The following is a 17691-nucleotide window of genomic DNA, read 5'->3' as shown; positions in this document are numbered from 1 at the left end:
CCAAAGATTCCATATGTTTCTATTTCCGAAGGAAGGGACATTGGTTTCGAAGTTTCCCTATTTACCTAAAGAATCATAAGGATTGTAAAGTCAGAATGTATGACTCTACTTCAGGTAAGTCCACTATCTAACTCTATTAATTTCCTATTTGGAGATTCTTATTAAATGATGTGAGTAGGTCGCATTTTGATGTTTTAAGAATCAAAGAAAAGAAAGGAAGCTTAAAGGAAGAGTAAGTTGATTCTGATCGTGAATAGATGGATTTCGATCGCATGGTTCGATGATCCGAATTTTGAGTTGCTGCTTAAGAGTTATGACAGATTGCTTAGGAATGCATAATTTTCATATGTATTTTCATTGTAAGGATAAGTTTTTCCGCAATTTTAAAATAAAAAGAAAATTTTTGATTTTATTTATTTTAAGTATCCTTACAATTGAATTTGTGAAAATTGTTGTTTATATGATTCCATTGATAGCAATATTGGAAAATGGATTTGATTCTTTCGTTTGTGGTAGTGTCATAATTTACCAAATAAGGGAAGATTCTCATCACCCAAGTTTTTGTTGGATAGAAACTTGGAATCATGCAACTTGTATTGTATGATTAATGAGAATTTTCATCTTTTGGAAATTAAGACTAATTCCTTGTTCGCATGTATATGTGAGTCAAGTGAAGGACTAGGAGATCGGGTACACTTGGTTGTGCACTGATCAGGTCCACCACAAAGAACGATAAGGCTATTCGTCATGGTTTACTAAAGTTTAGTAAATATGGTTGTGCTTACAAGTTTAAGTATAATTCTGAAACATTGGAAAAGTTTCAATGTATGGCAGGACGAATGAGAAGAATCAAATTAGGCAGAAAGATAAAAGTTTCTTCAATCTCAAAAGATAGGAGAGTACTTTAGTATCGTGTTTTATGATTATCTTAATGATTATGAAACCATATCACAATTGATCCTCTAAGGACATCTTAGTGCATTCGTATGACTAAGAAGAGGAATCGCAAATTGTTGGAATGGTTAAATCAAAAGATGAATCATACTTCGTTCCAAAATTGAGTCTTAGAGTAATGCTCCAAGATTGTAACTAGAGTGACATAATCTTAAGAAGGTTTATAACACTTGTCAAATGTAGAGTAAATTTTTTTCTTGTACATTTGAAATTGGTAAGTTGTGATGTTTTGGATAAAACAATGACCAAGTAAGGCCAATTACGTGAAGTGTTTGTCTTGATAAGAATCCGCACTAACTCTTGAATATTTTCTTTGTCAAGGAATAGTTCTTGACAAGAGAATCTTATATGTGAAGAGGTCAGTGGGAGTCTTAAAGATCTTGAAAAAGTTTCAAGAACTAATCAAGAATAAAAACATGTTGCTTATCACTAGCACACGACTTGAGGTTTGTGACCTATCATCTTGACATATTCTTATTTCTGTGCCCATTCCAGCTAAAGTTGACTATGCATCTGATTTCTACAAGTTCTCAATTGTTTGCATAACAACCTGGAAGCAATGGTAGGCCCTTGTGCTGCCAAGTGGCAAGAAGTTGAGATTGCACAAGTTCAGTCCATATGAGTTTGGATTTGTCACTAACCTTGTCTTATGATTATGGTTTTGACAAATTCACATGGATAGAACACATACACCATAAAATCTAAGTGTCATAAGGTTTCTCTCCGATTCATGAAAATGATGGTGAGGAAACGCTTTCTCTAAATAGTTTTTTAAGTAGATAGCAATTGTGATATTTGCATTCTCAAAGTCGTTAGTGCAGTGTGTGTGGTTAATCGGCACACTAACATGGACTTGTGAGAAATGGCAAAGGTCTAAACAATTGAGACTATGATTACGGCATCCCTTTTCATAGTTCTAAAAATTGTTTACGCACTCATGTGAGCTATCTAAGAAAAGGTGTATGATTTTGATAAAGTTTTATCAAAGCATCTCGTATCAGAAATCTGAACTTTGGTAAGAAAGTCAATAAAGTATTGATTTCTAGAAGTCCAGCTGATTTCTAGATACATGTCAAAGCTAGTGGGAGAATAAGTGTTATGCTAATAATTATCATGTTAGTGGGAGCATGATTATTATGTTTAGTATTGCAAGTTAGCAATGTTAATTATAGAAAACAAAAGGGTTTCAATTCGTGAAGTTGCGGGGGTTGAAAATTTGTTTGCTATAATTAAGGGAGAGGAAATTATACTTCATTCCAATTCTAAAAGCTTAGATTGTGAGTTTTTTAATCAAATTTAGTCATAATTAAATTATTTGCATTCTAAAATTCGATTATGAGTACGGCATCCCTTTTCATAATCTCAATTATGAGAACATGGCAAATAGAGATAGAAATAGTATACCAAAAGATTGGTCTAGTATCATGTGTTTATGTGAGACATCGTGAATCGTGTCCCATATGCTTCGGATATAGGATCGATTACCTGTGTTGTAATATTCATCTGTTCTAAATTTTTCCAAATGCCTAGGGCATTAAAATGGAAAAAGTACTAGAACTAGATATGACTAAAATGATTAAGCAATTGTCGAGGACAATCTGAGGTTTACCAAAGATTGGTTGCTCATGGACAATTGGAAGTATAGTGTTAATTTTGGAAGGACCATATTGACATATTCTGAAAAGAGGCAAATCTTGTTCAGAAGTGATAGTCAAAATAGGAATATGGAAATGTTTCCATAGGTGGAAGTTATTCATTAAATATGTGTAAGATTAGAAAACTTAATGCAAGAATGATGTTCAAAGGAATGTACTTTGAATTTGAGACTTCGTTTCCATGGAATTGCTCTCCATTGGAATACTTTGTAAATGTTTGTTGCCAAGTCTTTGTGACTTTTGTGCATAGTCATTACAAGAGGATCAATGCATATAAGCTTAGAATCTAACAGATTTCAGTAAATGGCAAAGAATCTTGTAGTCTTACATTTTCGGTAAGGATTTGGGATTGTGAAATGAGCATCATCGGAATCATGTTCAATTTGTCTATTTCACAGAGTAAGGATCATAGACAAACATAGTGTGCATACTTGGAGTATGGCATAACTATTGTTTGGATAAACATAGTGTGCATGCTTGGAGCATGGCATGACTATTGTTTTAATTCAAGTATTAGGTTGATAAATTGAAACATTATACAATGAATAATGTGTAATCAATATGGTGATAAATAAAAGGTGTTTTATTTATATTCATAAGTTCTGAGACCATATTGGATTCGATCATTCTTGTGTTTCACTTTGCATGTTTTGACTTCCCGAATAACTAGGTTATTTAAACTCTCCACAGTCAATCATACTTTGGAAGTAGGTATGAATCAAGACTGTCATGAATTGGGCTTGTAGATGTCTAAAGTGTTTAGACATAACAAAAGTTGCTACAACATTCATGAGTGCTCCTGGAATGAGATTCGAGTATTGGATTAAACCCACGCTCATTTGAATCACTTCATGTATTTTATCACGAGTGATCATGAGACGATAATATCTTATATTCTTCAAACGGAGACGTGTGAGTTGTAGTTGCGCGTTGGATCCACATTGACATATGTAAACGCAACCAGTAACTTGGTTGTTATAAAACATATCGTTGTGTGTAATTTGATGAGTAAGTACAAGAGAACATTTGGGTCGAAATTTATCCATTCCTTTTACCCTTGGAGGGATAAAAGCGATATATGTGGGCCCCACGATGATTTAGTGAGGACAAACGTAAGTGCTCGGCCGGGCCTGGACTGATTTGATTTGTTCATTTAGTCGGTCGTCATAAATCGGAAATCAGGAAACAACAAATGGACAGAGAGAATGACTATAATCCATGTCTCAGTCCATGTGATATCTAGAATGGATGAATATATGATCCCTTATTTAACGGACGATTCATTGACTAGGTCAGAGTTCGACAACGGCTTTTAAGAGCTACGATTGCTAGTCGGGTTTTGGAGTCATACTTGCAATAATAGTTTTAGACTTATCCAAGTGGGAGACTGTTGGATTATATGTCTAAGCCATAACTATTATTGGTATGTACTCGACCCGAGAGTAGCATGGTCCATTTGGGTTGCATATCATCAGGACAATTTGTTAGGATGGACTTTTGAGAGAAGGTTATATATGATTTGTTAATATATTATAAGTTATAATATATTAATATGAAATCATATGTTTTAATTAGTATTGATCAAGAATTAATTTGGAATTAATTTAGTGATCAAAAGAGACTAATTAAGTCTATGGGGACTAATTATGGTAATTAGTTATATTTATATATGTTGGGCTTATGATCCATGTTGGACTAAGTTTATGTATGGACACATAAAGAGTTGGGCCACATGAACCATGGATCATAAAACCCATGGGTATGGATTTGGGTTATACCCATGACCCTTGGAATCCTACATATAAATAGGTGAGTACATAGCCAAAAACGGTACAGATGTTCTTGGAGTTCATATGGATGGTTTTTGGTGTATGAAGATTCTCTCTCAATTGTCTTCCTTTGTCCATGATGTGTTGTGACTACATTTGGGGCTTCCACACTATTGGGGCTAAGCTCTTAAGGCCAAATACATCAAGACTTCAAGCTATATAAAAGGTATGTTACCCTAACTAGTATCTTATATGGTTTATGTCAAATGCATGCTAGTTATAGGTTTAATGCCTTGGAAACCATTTGCATATATAATTAGTGAAAACATAGATCCAAGGTATTTAGCGTTGTATGTGCACCATATGATGTTGTAGCATAGAAAACCCATCAAGTACGCCCAATGTACTCAATTTACATCCAAAGTAATAGACTAAGCCGAAAACCTTCCTACCTTCAAACGGTCATAACTTCTTCGTTGCAACTCCGTTTTCGACGATCTTTATATCCACGGAAAGGTATTGAGGAGATATACAACCCTATATAATTACTTTTGACTTAAAAACATCGAAATAAAATCCATAATTCATAAAAGAAGTCTGAAACACTACTTTCCCATTTTACCCTTTGACTCCAAAGCACAAACGGAACTATTGGATCACATAGCCCAAAGCCTTATGATACTTGATCTATGGGTCATGGTCTCGAATTATGAAACGAATTGAAATAGGGTGTTACAAATCTCACCCACTTAAATTAGATTTTGTCCTTGAAATCATTCCTTACTATTTCCTCTGCCAAACCAAACGATCCTGTCTGAACTCCCTTAATTACGAAGACTACTTGAAAAGTCATCTCACTCTAATAACCATCCACCCTTACTACTGCGAACCCAAAATAGCGGAAATCATAATCCCTAACGAAGAATGAACCTCAACTTTTCTCTAAGCCCACGAGTGTCCAACCGCTACGTTTGAAACTGAAAATCATGATTGATGTCTGACTCCCAGGAAGGCAAAACCACTCCAAACCATTTCCATAATAACTCAACTTCATATCCCAAACCGCACAAACCTATTCGCCCTGAACAAATTTACAGATACCCGAAACATATACGCCTCGACCACTTACCGGTGCCGAAAAATCCTCATCAAAAACAAAATCAGCTCCAGACTCAAAACTCAGACAACCAATGCTCGAACGATCACCAAGTCCGCTTAACCCCAACGATGGCTACAAACCGAACTAAGTTCTCACATCACATTAGCCCTAACCCCGCCTAGGATTTCCCAAGTATTATGAATGTTGAGGCCTACTCACAACCCTTCACCCAACCCTGTGATGATCTAAATCATCCTAGAGAATTCCATGAGCCAAGTCATAGACTTCCATCCCTGCTACCACCACCTACCAACCTAGTGAATGTTACGGCTGCTCCACAAACGCATCCTATCCTAGTGAATGTTACGGTATCTCTGTAGTCTTACATCACTTCCACAACCACACACTAACCTGGTGAATGTTACGGCTGATCTGCAGTCTTACATCACTCCTACAACCACACACTGACCTGGTGAATGTTACGGCTGCTCCGCAGTCTTACATCACATTCACAACCACACACTAACCTGGTAAATGTTACGGCTGCTCCGCAATCTTACATCACATCCATAACCACACACTAACCTGGTGAATGCTATGACTACTCTACAGTCTTACATCACATCCACAACCACATACTAACCTGGTGAATGCTATCGTTACTTCGTAGTCTTACATCACATTCATAACCACACTCTAACCTGGTGAATGCTACAGTTGCTCCGCAGTCTTACATCACTGACCAAAGAACACTATTCCTTGCTTAACCCTAAACCCTCTTGCAACCAAAATGGCTCTCTAGTTGACTTAGGATGATACACTGCTGACTAGCCTTCCTAGTTAATCCTTAATCAAACAATATCTTATCCGCACCACCGGATTAGTCGTTCAAGCCCCCATCGGCCACACGGTAGTCTACTCCACACTCACAATCCTGACATATCTGGGATTCTTCCTAACCTCAAGGAACCCTGGCTCTCCCTCCAGATATAACGATCCAAAACTTTAACATGGGCACAAATTCTAAAGTGGCTCGCACTTGGAACTATCCCCGGCAGCCCTAAGTGACCATCCCTCACTTGGATTTGTCTACATTCTGATAACTTCATAATCACTAGATTACCTACCCATCCCACAATCTTCCTACCTAATAACCACCACATTGAGCTTATTGGACTAAGATCCCACAATCAAACGATATTGGGTGCTCACACCCCAAACCAGATGAAGCACTTTACTACTCTCGACAAAGGTTGTCGTATCCAAAGTATCTTCCCTTAATATAATTACACATCCTTCCACAATCCAAACTGACGATAAGGAACCCAAAAGACCCATAATTAAAAAAGATAGATAATCACTTCAATGTTCTTCTTACTACCGAAACAAACCCGGGTCTGCTTTAGACCATAATTCCATAATCAAACAATTTAGGTAAACGTACCTAGAAGCCATGATATACTATAATAGATCATGAAGATTTGTTGTCACGATCATTGACCTCCAATTATACAACTCAAAACTTTCGAAGCATCTCCACCCATTGACGATGAACGAGAACGACCAGTGAGATGCACTGGCAACAACCCGATAATATGAAGTTTTCCACTAAACAAATATTATGCAGAACTACATATACCCAACCCTAAAGTTGATTGACAGATCAGCCACTGCTTATCTTAGACTATAGATAGCAATCTATACCCTGCTGACGAATCCTTCAAACACCGATATTCAACCCGAGCGACCCAAACAACACTTGACCTAAACATCACCAAACCCGGAAAAACCATCGACTACAATGAACTCTATGACCAACAACTTCCTGCTGCGAAAACGACTCGTGCATTCCTGAGCTCATACAACAAGGGCTAACTTTCTTTACACCCCGTATTGACCACATTTTGAACCAAAGCCTCACATATCCGGACCAAAAATCCCTATATCCCATTCTTCTAAAACTGCAAACTCAAACAGATCGATGATCTTTCAAATATAATGCCCAATTCTCCCCCGCTTGGTTTCAAACTATCACCGACTGACGTTGCAGACAAAACCCCACTCAAACCAACTCAGCCATATACATACCATCCCTGACGCTTGGAATGTATAACACAATGAAAGATAATCTCCCATATAAAGTTCCAACAACTAAAGGACATTTAGAATCTCAGATAGATACCTTGGAAACTTCCCAGACCTAACCACCTCTGTCATCAAGAATCCTATGCAAATGCACAACCAATAACTCTAATAGCCTATTCATAAAATCAATTCTATATCTAAGAAAAAATAGGACTAACACAAACTTCGCTTATGATTCCCTGACCTTCACCTCATAACGAGACGTAATCATGCAACATGAGGCCTCATCCTCCCAGTCAAGATACAACAAAAGTTGTCTCTCTCGATTCATCTTTTCGGATAATCTGTAACAACTTGCGGGAACACACTCTATCTGAACTCAAGGAAAGCATACCCCTGGTCCTCATCTTGTACAATCTCCATGAAAATGATTGTCTTTCTACACATGAAAAATTGGAAGAACAGAACCCTCGTCATAGAAAATGACATCATAAGCCATCGGTCCATCACTCAATCTCAAGAATGTAATCCTCAAGTTGCTCGTCCCAACCGCTCCCTCATTGAGTTCCACGACTCAGATAGATAGTACTTCAAGTAGGGCCCCCAAGACCTCAAAATCAACTACTCATCTAGGTATGCACCATTCATCCCCAACTGACATGGCCACTAAGGCCCAAACAATCACCCGAACCGTCTTCTTCCCGGACAACCATAACCGAAAAGCTGACAATCCCCAAAATGTTGCAACAGATTCATGGTGCCAAACCATGTTCCTACCCTCAAATAGTTTCTTAGAATTTTCAGGACTTTCCTTTATTTGAGTACGGATCATGTGCTTCCAGTAGTACGGGCCCAATACTACCTTCCACACTTATCTGTACTTTCCTCAAAATCCTCCCGAATCCTCTAAGTCACTTCCTCATAATGACACCCTCTCAAACTCTGCTAAACATCACATCACTCGCACTAAATAGCTTCCTAGGCTCTCCTAGGATTACCACCTCACCCTGCCATTAGCTACTGAAGGACCTCTACTAATGTTAGTTAACTATTTCACAAATACAATTACATGCAACAAAGCTTAGATAATCCTTCGACTAAAAGACTGAACCCTACAACAGTTAGACTCAAACAAGAGCTGCACAATAAGGCCAAATCCACCACTCTAAGATTATTTAACCCTCATTGCATGTAACTTAACATATTCATGAGATAGCTAACGTACATCAATATGAGTCCTACAAAGCACAAAGCAAGCAGCATTTTGGCAGTCCTACCTCAAAAGCTCCTGAAGATCTCTAATCACTAGCATGCATCACTACCAGCACACACAACAAGCATAAAGGCATCTCTCATAATCAGAAATCCTAGCATGCAACACTACGCAGATCCTAATCCCTAATCTAGCATGCAGTTCTCATATACTCACGTCAAGCATCAATCATATAGCATGCATAGGTATTTTGGGAAATACTTACTTGAGCTCGGTTGATTGCACGCATCGCACCCCTTTTATTTTAAAAACTTTCTTCAAAAATCAATTTAATTTAGAAATTTTTACCAAATCCCCAGTTTGAGTTCAAGCACACCCGACATTATGCCAGAATCTCTCAAACCAAGGCTCTGATACCAACTTGTAATGCCCAAAAACTCCACCCAAATTTTTCGATTAAGACTTTAAGTATTTATTGAAATCACAACTGCAAGATCTTAAAACATTAAGTAGAGTATCATTAAAAGTTATCAAGTACACAAGTCCCCCATTGATGCGATGAAATCGAGTCATTCCCCTCCTTTAATATAAGAAAACCTGAAACATGCAAACCACAAATCGCAAGCACAAATCTTAGTGAGTTCCCCAAAATACCACACATAACACAACACAAATAAACAGCTATGGGTTATCAGCAACCCTAGGGACTATCAGCAGTCCCAGTGGGAAAACATCACAACCATTGGGTTATCAGCAACCCTGGAGACTATCAGCAGTGTGACAACCCGATACTTCCTAGTCAACAAAAGTCAATTTCCGTTAAATAAAATGTCGAATTTTGTTTATTCCGTTAAGCTCTTGTGGGTTAGGAAATAATCTAAAATAAATAAATAAAGTTTATATAAGTTTTCGGAACGAAAAACAATCGAAAAATCAACAAAACTCGTTCCAGCCAAGTGTTTACGGTCGTAAACATGTTTACAGCCGTAAACTCTTGGACCGCAACTGTTTACCGTCGGGGACCCACCTCCGACCATAAACCCAACCGGTATATATATTTTTCCCGGAGAGATTCCTCATTTCTCATCTTTTTCACTCGAAAATCCTCTCCAAGTGCTCCCAAGAACATTCATATCATCAAGATCGAAGCTTCAAATCTTCAAGTTTTTCACCAAGAACACCAAGAACGGCCTTCAAATCTTCAAAGGCTGCAAACCGTTCATGGCCGCAAACCCGTTCACGGCCGCAAACAGTTCACGGCCGCAATCAGACTTGAGTCGTGAACTTTGGCTGTAGACCTTCTTTTTACACTTCAAACAAGTCTCAGTAACATTCCTAACCCAAAAGCAAGTGTTTTCTAACACTTCAATTAATGGAATCGCTAATTTAAATACAATTATATGTTAAATTATCATTAGGATATCGTTAGTTCCGCGTACTCTAACTCGAGGGTCATCTTTCCGGTTTTTGCTGTCAAGCTCGTACACATAATCAACTGTGAGTTCATACCCCTACACGTTTACTGTTTTTTAACGTTTTCAGGGGGAATACAAGCAAAACACAAAGGAATTTTGTGTTCTTATATAAAGGATTTCAAAAGGATTAAAACTTATGTAGTTGATACAACCAAGAGATCACCACATTTTATAAAATATTTAGATATTTTATCCCTTTTGTAATATGCTGAGCATGAGGGAAGTTTTTCAACATACAACCATAATTGCAAAGTTTTCAATACAATACATGAACCGAATACATAACATACATGTAAACTATAATAGGTATAATTTGGGATTCAACACACGATTTTATCAAGTCCAGAGCTTATACATTAACAAACATATAAATTATGTTAGATATAGTTTATGACATACATTACTACTTTCTGAGAACAAGAGTACAATAATAAATAATTATTTAAGTAAAATTATTTTACTCTAGAAGTATACATACAGTTTCAAGTACAAGAAAACATTACAATACTACACGTAAACTAGTTAATACAGGGTTGTGAAGCACTACTTCAATTATACCCTCCGGGGTACGGAACTAAATCCTAATAAAGTATAACCAGAGTCTCCTGGAGAGGGAGCGTGAGATTTATGAATAGATCTATTCGGGACTGACAATTCCACACCTGCACTGCTAGCTACAGTTAGGCAGGCATGCCTGGGGTGACAAATTTCATAACATCTGACGCCTGAAGAACGTGGTAGAGGTCACTAGGTTGTATCAAGAATGGTTATTCCAAACTCACAACAGTATAAACTAACCATTTGTTTACGGGATTTCAATTCTTTAAATAGTTTTATTTTCAATAATAATCATACACTACAACTAGAGGATTCCAGGGGATACAATTACATGGTTTTATTTTAAGAAATAAAACTACTATACATACTGGTGGAAGCCAGGGTTTTCTGTGACAACCCGAAACTTTTTCCGTTATCCTTACCCAATTTCCGTTAATAAAATTTAGGTTTTTATTTATTTTTCGTTCACGTTAGTATTATTTTTGGGCTAGCAGAATATTCGAAGCTCAGTTCGATTGAGTTTCGTATTCAAAAACGAGGTTTTCTAAGTCAAAGCATAGCATCCGAGCCAATCGACCCTTCGAGAGGAGCTTACGGCCGCAAACATAGTTTACGGCCGTAAACTCTGTTTACGACCATAAACCCTATTTACGGCCGTAAACCCTCCACGCCACCCCTTGACCGTAAACTCACCCCTATATAAGGGATGAGTGGCCTTCATTTATCACTTTACACACTCCAGAAGCTTTCTCTCTCTACTCTCTCTCTCTCTCTCTCTCTCTACAAACTTCGAATTTGCCCAAGGATCCTCAAGAATGTAAGTGATTCTTCACCTTGATTGTGTTTCTATCTCACTTCTAGTGGCAAATCCATGTTCCTAGCTCATAAATCTCATCTTTTTCTAGATTTTCTCTCTCACCAAGAACACCAAGAACACACACTAGTTCTTGGTGGCTAAAAACCTCATTTCAAGCTTCTACTACGTAAGTACACTACCCTTAGCTTGTTGGATACAAGAATCACTTGTTAAACACCTAGAAATCGTGACCAGAAGGGTGTTTACGGTCAAGGCAATCTCCTTTGACCGTAAACTCTATTTATGGGGTGCAAAGTTGCCACAACACCCTCCCAAGTTTAGAAACGAGTCTTAGAACACTTCCAGAAGGCTAGAAAGGACCTTGAAACACCGGAAATCGCATCTTTTCGCCAAGTGTTTACGGCCGTAAACACCTGGACCGTAAACCCAGGGACCGTAAACACCTGGACCGTAAACCCAAGGACCGTAAACCCAGGGACCGTAAACCCAGGGACTGTAAATACCTGGACCGTAAACTCCTGATTGCGGCCGCAAACTCCCCTCTTCAAACACATGTGATTCTAACACTTAGTTTTAAGTGTTTCCTAGTCCCTAAGGTGGTTTCCTTCCATAAAAAATAGTTTTATGCCCTCACCTAATGTATATATGTACTTTTACATGCTAAATAGGATCCGTTTGTGTCCGAAGCTTTATTTGACACTCAGCAATTCCTAGCAACTTACACCCGAATCCCACGTCAAAACAGTGAGTCCATACCCCTACGCTTTTTCCGAGTTTTTCATATTTTCAGGGGGGAATACAAGCAAAAGTACAAGGAAACTTGTGCTCAAGTATATTATTTTGTTTAAAATGATTATATATTTAGTATGCTTTTAACTCAGAAAACCGTTTTACCAATCGATTAAGAAATCAACTCGTAGAAACAGTTTTCAAAACTAAAGCAAGGAACTTGTAAATCTTATCATAAAATGTGATATTTTATAAAGGATTTATACAAATCATAAGCAGGATTTTCGTACTATTACTTGTAAATTTGTTAGGCTAAGTTTGAGACATGTCCTTGGTAACACTCCATCGGATTCGTGAGTGGAGGACTACGACTTATAACCATAATCTCTTGGAGAGAGAGCGTGACTATTGTGTATATATCTATATAGGACTGACTATCCTGCACCCTTGCTGCTAGCTACAGCGGAACCGTTAGGTTCAGGGGTGGCAAAGTCATAAAAGATACTGGCCCCCGTTACGTGCCTTATCCTGTCTAAGTACGGTTATGGCACTCACAACTTAGGTAGCGAAAATTTACTTATGTAATAATGAAACAAGTGAACTAACCTCAAAGTAATAACCGATTTGATTACTAGAGGGCATCAGTAACGCCCTTAGGATCTAAGTTCACTACCTATTTTATTAGTTTTATTTATGTAATAAGGCTAATACATCTCACAGCGAATAACCAGTTTTTTTTCCAGGAAACTACATTTATCGATACAAGTATGGTAGATACTTGTACACCTCGTATCAGAATCGAAAATCAACTATCAACTTTTAAGGAAAATATAGGATTTTCCTGGGATAACTTAACCTTTCATAAACAGGTTGTTTAACGTGTAACTAATGGATAATCAAACCTCTTTCATAAGAAAATATAGGATTTTCTTGGGAAACAACTTTTCAAAGAATCAAAGAAATATTTCTTTCACCAGAATTAAACGCTTATGAACTCACCAGCTTTATGCTGATATTTTTAAAACTGCTTGTATTCTCAGGGCATCAATAGACAGGTACTCTTGCCAACTTTTGGAGAAGACGGAACATTCTGAAGTCACGTCTTTTACTTTTGTTATATACTCTTATGTATAAACTATGTTTTTGAACAATGTAAATGCTCATATCATAATGTAATGGTTGTGTTTACTTCGCTTACTATGATACAACTGTTGTGATACTACGCATGACGTCCTCCGCCCCGGAACGTTTCCGCCATCGGTTTCGGGGTGTGACATTTTCATACAAAGGTTTTCATACAGAACATATACATACTGGTGGTAGCCAGGGTTTTCATACAGAACATACTATACATACTGGTGATAGCCAGGGTTTTTATACAAAGATTTTTTGTAAGGAACACAACATACAATACAACTGGTGGTAACCAGACATTCAGACTAACATTTTGATATACAACTACAGAATACAATAACGAACATACATTTTAGTCTTAGGGTTTAAGACTACTTTTCATTACTAAAGAAAATATTGGATTTTCTTGATAACGTGCAAACATTTTACAGATTCACAGACAGGTTTTCAATACAAAAACATACTTATGAACTCACCAGCTTTAATGTTGATACTCTTTCAAAACCGCTTGTATTCTCAGGTAACCGGTAGACAGGTACACCCGCAGGCTTTTGAGAAGACGGAGCTTATAGTGTCTCGTATTTTATACTTTTGTTATACTTTTTTGTATACAAACTATATATCGAACAGATGTAAATACCTTATATATGTATTCAATGTAATGGTTGTGTTTGCTTTGATTACTATAATGCAATTGTTGTGATACTCTGCATGACGTCTTCCACCCCGAACGTTTTCGCCGTTCTGGTTTGGGGTGTGACAGATTGGTATCAGAGCATTGTTTATAGTGAATTAAGTATATCAAACCTTACATGATATACAACTATAAACATAATGGGGCTAAAGCGCTCTGAACTAAAAGTATACTTTTAAAATCTAAGTATTTCATAAGAAGTATACAAGTATACATATATACCAGAACCAGTATCACAAGAAGAACAAAACAAAAGTATTTAGATGTTGGACACTACTGTTAAACCTGGGCAGTTATGTAATCATATCTGGGATAAATATAGCTTGATCAACTATATTTATTTGAGATACGACCAACATGTGTTTGGGAGTGATGGTGGTGTTGCAGCAAGTCTAAAACTTACCAAAATCCATACAAAGGAGATCAATAGAACCGAACACACAACCTAAAATACTATAGGAGTATTTTATCTACAGCCAAAAACAATGTAGACATTTCATTCCAAGTGTTACTATTCATTCTCTAGCGATTGTTTACTTGCATTAAGTAGACTTCCTCTATAAATCACTTGATAGAACACTATAACTGTCAGGATAAGGTATACACTGTTTAATATCACCTGACTTCTGACATCTGTAGAGGACTTATCTTCATTTCTCTCATAAATTATTTTATAGAAAGATGCCTCCGAAGAAGAAGTCCAACCGAAAGAACAACAATCCTCCACCGCCGCCACCTCCTCAGTTCGACCCTGCTGTGTTTCAAGCAGCAGTTACGGCCGTTGTGGCCGCCGCTATGTAGCAGATCAATTCTAGCGGATCGGGTAGTGGTACCCATCCCCTCAATCTCGATGGTGGCCAGGAACACCCGAAGGAGTGTTCCTACAAAGATTTCATGAACACGAAGCCCAAATCCTTCGATGGCAATGGCGGTGTCATCGCCCTAACTCGTTGGTTCGAGAAGATCGAATCAATCTTCGAAATTTGTGTGAGCCCCGAGGCAAGCAAGGTGAAGTTTTATGCCTGCACCTTCACTGATAGAGCACTGAACTGGTGGAACAACCGAGTCAAATCCCAAACTCTGTCGGTGGCCAATGCCATGAGTTTAGAGAATTTGAAGGAACTGATGCTCGCCGAGTACTGCCCACGGGGCGAGATGCAAAAGTTGGAGCAAGAGATCTGGAACCTGAAGATGAAAGGTTCTGACATTGCTGCGTACACTGCTAGGTTCAGCGACCTGTCACCCCCAACTCAAGGGAACGTTTTGGCTGCTAAACCTCTCACATTTGATAACGCCAAGTGCCTGGCACAAACCTTGATAGATAACGGGGACATTCATGAACTCGTAGCAGTCGCTCCTGAACCACCTAAGGAGAGTGGTGGAAAGAAAAAGTTTTGGAACAAGCGCAAGGGCCAGTCTTCACAAGAGCCCTCCAAGAAGCAACAGACAGTGGCAGTCCACGCTGCTACCATTCATGTTGTTGTTCCAACTGCTCAAGCACCTGCTAGTAGATATTCTGGTACCCTCCCAAGGTGCGATAAATGTAACTATCATCATCACGGACCCTGTCGTGATATGCAGTGCAACAACTGTGGCTAGAAGGGGCACACATCTCGTTTTTGCAAGACTCCAGCGCAAGTCCAACCAGCCAATCAGGCTCCTGGAGCGGGAGTAGGCCAAGCCTGCTATGGATGTGGAGAAACCGGGCACTTCAAGAGGAATTTCCCCAAAGCAACGACTGTTGGCAACACAGGAAAAGTGCTAGTGATGGGCCAGGAGGAGGCAGTCGCTGATCTCACTGTAGTTACTGGTACGTTCCTCCTCGACAACTCTTATGCATGCATTGTTTTTTATAGTGGTGTTGAGAGGAGTTTTGTCATTCATGCATTTAAACACTTACTCAAACACAATTCCCAACCTTAACCGAAACATTCACTGTCGAGATGGCTAACGGAAAGAAAGAGAGTACTAACGACGTATTCGTAGGATGCACCCTCACCCTAAACGATTATTCCTTTCCAATCGACCTTATGCCGATTTCCATAAAAAGCTTCGATGTCATCATCGGCATGGATTGGTTGAGCCCTAATCGTGCTGATGTTCTCTGTTACGAAAAATCCATTCGCCTCAACCTGCCATCTGGCGAAGCCCTCATTATCTATGGCGACAAACTCAGCACAAACCTTTGTATCATTTCGTGCATCAAAGCCCAAAAATACCTACAAAAAGAGTGGCATGCATTCTTAGACCATGTGATCAACGAAAAACAAGAAGTTAAAGACCTCGAGAGCATCCCCGAAGTTTGTAACTTTCCCGATATCTTTCACGAGGATCTTCCCAGAGTTCCTCCCGAGCGTCAAGTCGAGTTCCGAATCGACTTAATTCCCGGAGCTACCCCCGTAGCCAAATCCCCTTACCGTCTAGCTCCAGCGGAAATGCAAAAAGTATCCAGCCAACGAAACGAACTGCTCAGCAAGGAATTCATTAGACCAAGCTTCTCACCCTGGGGAGCACCGGTCTTGTTCGTTAAGAAGAAGGATGGATCTTTCCGGATGTGCATAGATTATCGTGAGCTCAACAAACTCACTATCAAGAACCACTACCCTCTTCCCAGAATCGATGACCTTTTTGATAAACTTCAGGGAGCGAGCTATTTTTCAAAGATAGACCTGAGATCAGGGTACTATCAGCTACGAGTCCAGGAGAGTGATGTTCTGAAAACAGCTTTCCAAACTCAATATGGTCACTACGAGTTTGTAGTGATGCCCTTCGGTCTAACCAACGTACCCGCCGTATTCATGGACCTGATGAATAGGGTGTGCCGTCCATTCCTAGACAAGTCTGTGATAGTATTCATAGACGATATACTTATCTATTCACGAAGCGAAGAAGAACACATCCAACACTTAAGATAAGTTCTAGAAACACTGAGAGCAGAAAAGCTTTACGTGAAATTCTCTAAGTACGAGTTTTGGATTAGAAAGGTAACTTTCTTGGGTCACGTGGTTAGTGAAGAAGGCATACATGTGGACCCTTCCAAAATTAAGGCAATAGATAATTGGTCAGCACCGAAGACGCCCACAGAAATCCGTCAATTCTTGGGTCTTGCTGGCTACTATCGCAGATTCATCCAAAACTTCTCTAGGATTGCTAAGCCTCTTACCGCCCTGACTCAGAAAGGTGTAACCTTTATTTGGGGAAAACAAAAATACACTGCATTCCAGACTCTGAAGCAAGCCCTGTGCAGCGCACCTATCTTGTCTCTTCCTGAAGGGACAGAAGACTTCGTAGTTTACTGCAATGCATCCAATCAGGGGCTAGGTTGTGCACTTATGCAGCGAAGAAAGGTTATTTTCTATGCCTCGAGAAAGCTAAAGACACACGAAGTCCATTATACTACTCACGATCTTGAGTTGGGAGCAGTGGTCTTCGCGCTGAAAATCTGGAGGCATTACTTGTATGGTACTAAGTGCACTATCTTCACCGACCACAAAATCCTACAACATATC

Source organism: Lactuca virosa, chromosome 6, assembly GCF_052849685.1.
Source record: "Lactuca virosa cultivar CGN04683 chromosome 6, Lactuca_virosa_CGN04683_v6, whole genome shotgun sequence".
Classification (NCBI taxonomy): domain Eukaryota; kingdom Viridiplantae; phylum Streptophyta; class Magnoliopsida; order Asterales; family Asteraceae; genus Lactuca; species Lactuca virosa.
Note: the sequence above shows the minus strand (reverse complement) of the source record.